The sequence below is a fragment of the Tasmannia lanceolata genome, unplaced genomic scaffold (genome assembly GCF_043159265.1).
Source record: "Tasmannia lanceolata isolate RefF3 unplaced genomic scaffold, GAP_Taslan_0.1 ptg000053l, whole genome shotgun sequence".
In the NCBI taxonomy this organism is placed as follows: Eukaryota; Viridiplantae; Streptophyta; class Magnoliopsida; order Canellales; family Winteraceae; genus Tasmannia; species Tasmannia lanceolata.
The window spans coordinates 305,001-310,000 of NW_027518730.1; positions in this window are offsets into that span (position 1 = coordinate 305,001).

Sequence of the window (5,000 nt, forward strand, 5' to 3'; positions counted from 1 at the left end):
CAAACTACCCAACCAAGCCAGCAGCAACCAAGCCATAGGGTTGCAAACAGACGTGCAACCCAGTACCCACAAGGGCAGGGGTAAGCCGCCGAGCCTAGCAAGGTAGGTGTGCTCCCAAAACCAAACAACGCACAAAGGGAGCAAACACGGGCAAACAAGTGACGCCATGGCCTACTCGCCCACCGCCCTCTATATTGCCTAACCTTGGCAACCATGGTCCATTCCCCACTATATGCCATGGCCTTGTGCCCATGGTCTTCACAAGACAGCATCCAAGGCGCCTGAAAGGCCAAGGGAGCCCAACCCAGCAATGCCCAGCCAAGGCCAGGCATTCCAGTGCCTACCCGGGCAAAAACGCCCAAAGCATGCCCCATTCGTTAGCCTATCCAGGCAAAAACGCCCAAAACCAGCCCATTCCAGTGCCTATCCGGGGAAAACGCCCAAAGCATGCCCATTCCTTAGCCTATCCAGGCAAAAACGCCCAAAACCAGCACATTCCAGTGCCTATCCGGGCAAAAACGCCCTAAGCCTGCGCATTCCAGCGCCCCGCAGCATGCCACCCTCCTATAGGGTTTGCGCAACCAACCCGCCTAACCACCAGTGGCAACCAAAGGTGCTGTTAGCGACGACTTCTGAAGACGCAACGAGACGCGACGGGTTTGCGCCCAGACGCGACGAGGCGATGCGGGATCTGCGCCCAACCGTGCCTACACCCGCCGACTTGATGCGGGAGCTGCTGGCCCAAGCATGCCTAGCGTGCAAGGCCTGCGTGCAAGGCTAGTGTGCAAGGCTCGTGGGCAAGGCTAGTGCGCAAGGCTAGTGCCCAAGGTCTGTGTGCAAGGCTAGTGCCCAAGGCTAGTGAGCATGGCCTGTGTGCAAGGCTAGTGTGCAAGGCTTGTATGCAAGGCTAGTGTGCAAGGCTGGTGTGCAAGGCTTGTGGGCAAGGCTGGTGCGCAAGGCTAGTTCCCAAGGGTTGTGTGCAAGGCTAGTGCCCAAGGCAAGTGCGCAAGGCTCGTGCCCAAAGCTAGTGCGCAAGGCTTGTGTGCAAGGCTACTGCGATGGGCCAGTGCCCAAGGCTTGTGAGCAAGGCTTGTATGCATGGCTTGTGTGCAAGGCTAGCGTCCAAGGCTTGTGCGCATGGCTTGTGCGCAAGGCTTGTGTCCAAGGCTTTTGTGCAAGGCTCGTGCGCAAGGCTAGTGTGCAAGGCTTGTGCGCATTGGCAGGTAGCCCACCAGCATGCACGATCCAAATGCCACTCACGCGACAACACGGTGCCAAGCCGGGCATGGTGTGCACTCAAAACCAATCAACGGACAGAGGTCATGCGTCATGGGGGGGATCTAGCAAGGCCATGGGGAAGGTCATGGAGGACCTTGGAAGCAAGCGCAAGACGAGAGCGAATCGAACAAGGGGCCAGGACGGGGCCTTGTGCCCATGGTCTTCGCAAGACAGCGTCCAAGGCACCCGAAAGCCCAAGGGAACCCAAACCCGGCCGACACTTGCAATCGCACATGCTCTCTTCAACACACCATCAATGCCGCCCAACGGGGCCAGCACGAGCAGTCCTCCGCGGTCCCCTGGCCCTGCGCACGTTTGTCTTCGAAACCGAGCATCAATGCCACAGAAAGTGCCGGGGCGCCAGCTGGAGCCATCATCCGCGTTGCCATGGCTCGCTTGGCCTTGGCTTGCCAGGCCCCGACACGAGCAATCGCGCATTTTCTTTGCAACCGACCATCAATGCCGCCCAACGGGGCCAGCACGAGCAGTCATCCGCGGTCCCCTGGCCCTGCGCACGTTTGTCTTTGAAACCGAGCATCAATGCCACAGAAAGTGCCGGGGCGCCAGCTGGAGCCATCATCCGACGTGCCATGGCTCTGGTCCCATGGTCTTCGCAACCGAGCATTCGTGACACCCGCGGGGCCAGGACACCAACCCTTCCGACACGAGCATTCGCGCATGTTCTTTGGCCACACAACGGCGCCAGCACGAGCAAAATCATCCGCGGTGCGGTGGCCTTGCACGGCCTTTTGTCTTTGGAACCAACCATCAGTGCCACGGGAAGTGCCGGAGTCCCGGCATCCGCGGTGCCAAGTCATTGCGCCCTTGGTCTCTGCAGCGGGGCATGCCGGGCACTCCCAACCATTGCAAGCAAGCAAGCAAGCAAGAAAGAAAGTAAGTAAGTAAGTAAGTATTACATATAGGGGCGGGACATGCGGGGAGATCTGCGAAACGTGCATTACGGGGCACACGCGTACCTACCGGGGCATACCGACCCCTATTGGGGCACACGTGTGCATATCGGGGCATACCGGGCCTATCGGGGCACACGCGTACATACCGGGGCATACCGAGCCCTACTGGGGCACACGTGCGCATATCGGGGCGTACCAAGCCTATCGGGGCATACGCATGTATCCCAAGGCATACCGAGTCTATCCGGGCATACGCGTTCATACCGGGGCGTAACGGGCCTATCGGGGCATACTTGGGCATATCCGGGCAAAAAATGCCCAAAACTTGCGCAACCTTGGCAACCGTGGTCCATTCCTCTCTATATGCCTAGCCTTGCCAACCGTGGTCCATTCCTCACTATATGCCATGGCCTTGTGCCCATGGTCTTCCCAAGACAGCGTCCAAGGCCCCCGGAAGGCCAAGGGAGCCCAACCCAGCAATGCCCTGCTATGGCAAGCCAAGGCCAAGCATTCCGGTGCCTATCCGGGCAAAAATGCAATTCCTCTCTATATGCCTAGCCTTGGCAACCGTGGTCCATTCCCCACCATATGCCATGGCCTTGTGCCCATGGTCTTCCCAAGACAGTGTCCAAGGCGCCCGGAAGGCCAAGGGAGCCCAACCCAGCAATGCCCTGCTTTGGCAAGCCAAGGCCAAGCATTCCGGTGCCTAACCTTGGCAACCGTGGTCCTTTCCTCACCATATGCCATGGCCTTGTGCCCATGGTCTTCGCAAGACATCGTCCAAGGCGCCCAAAAGGCCAAGGGAGCCCAACCCAGCAATGCCTTGCTAGGACAAGCCAAGGCCAAGCATTCCGGTGCCTATCCGGGCAAAAACGCCCAAAGCATGCCCATTCCTTAGCCTATCCAGGCAAAAACGCCCAAAATCTGCACATTCTAGTGCCTATCCGGGCAAAAACGCCCACCAGCATGCCACCCTCCTATAGGGTTTGCGCAACCAACCAGCCTAACCACCAGTGGCAACCAAAGGTGCTGTTAGCGACGACTTCTGAAGACGCAACGAGACGCGACGTGTTTGCGCCCAGACGCGACGAGACGATGCGGGATCTGCGCCCAAGAATGCCTAGACCCGTCGACTTGATGCGGGATCAGCTCGCCCAAGCATGCCTAGTGTGCAAGGCCTGTGTGCAAGGCTAGTGTCCAAGGCTAGTGTGCAAGGCTCATGTGGAACGCTAGTGCGCAAGGCTAGTGCCCAAGGCTTGTGTGCCAGGCCCGTGTGCAAGGCTAGTGTCCAGGGCTTGTGTGCATTGCTTGAGTGCAAGGCTTGTGTGCATTGCTCGAGTGCATGGCTTGTGTGCAAGGGTTGTGCGCAAGGCTAGTGTGCGGGGCTTGTGCGCATGGCTAATGTGCACGGCTTGTGTGCATGGCTACCGTGCAAGGCTAGTTTGCATGGCTAGGGTGCAAGGCTCGCATGCGAGGCTAGTGTGCAAGGCTGCGTGCAAGGGAAGCGTGCAGGGCGAGTGTGCGAGGCCACTGTGCACGGCGCCAGCACTAGCGAGCCATCATCCGCGTTGCCATGGCTCGCTTGGCCTTGGCTTGCCAGGCCCCGACACGAGCAATCGCGCATTTTCTTTGCAACCGACCATCAATGCCGCCCAACGGGGCCAGCACGAGCAGTCATCCGCGGTCCCCTAGCCCTGCGCACGTTTGTCTTTGAAACCGAGCATCAATGCCACAGAAAGTGCCGGGGCGCCAGCTGGAGCCATCATCCGACGTGCCATGGCTCGCTTGGCCTTGGCTTGCCGGGCCCCGACACGAGCAATCGCGCATTTTCTTTGCAACCGACCATCAATGCTGCCCAACGGGGCCAGCACGAGCAGTCATCCGCGGTCCCCTGGCCCTGCGCACGTTTGTCTTTGAAACCGAGCATCAATGCCACAGAAAGTGCCGGGGCGCCAGCTGGAGCCATCATCCGACGTGCCATGGCTCTGGTCCCATGGTCTTCGCAACCGAGCATTCGTGACACCCGCGGGGCCAGGACACCAACCCTTCCGACACGAGCATTCGCGCATGTTCTTTGGCCACACAACGGCGCCAGCACGAGCAAAATCATCCGCGGTGCGGTGGCCTTGCACGGCCTTTTGTCTTTGGAACCAACCATCAGTGCCACGGGAAGTGCCGGAGTCCCGGCATCCGCGGTGCCAAGTCATTGCGCCCTTGGTCTCTGCAGCGGGGCATGCCGGGCACTCCCAACCATTGCAAGCAAGCAAGCAAGCAAGAAAGAAAGTAAGTAAGTAAGTAAGTATTACATATAGGGGCGGGACATGCGGGGAGATCTGCGAAACGTGCATTACGGGGCACACGCGTACCTACCGGGGCATACCGACCCCTATTGGGGCACACGTGTGCATATCGGGGCATACCGGGCCTATCGGGGCACACGCGTACATACCGGGGCATACCGAGCCCTACTGGGGCACACGTGCGCATATCGGGGCGTACCAAGCCTATCGGGGCATACGCATGTATCCCAAGGCATACCGAGTCTATCCGGGCATACGCGTTCATACCGGGGCGTAACGGGCCTATCGGGGCATACTTGGGCATATCCGGGCAAAAAATGCCCAAAACTTGCGCAACCTTGGCAACCGTGGTCCATTCCTCTCTATATGCCTAGCCTTGCCAACCGTGGTCCATTCCTCACTATATGCCATGGCCTTGTGCCCATGGTCTTCCCAAGACAGCGTCCAAGGCCCCCGGAAGGCCAAGGGAGCCCAACCCAGCAATGCCCTGCTATGGCAAGCCAAGGCC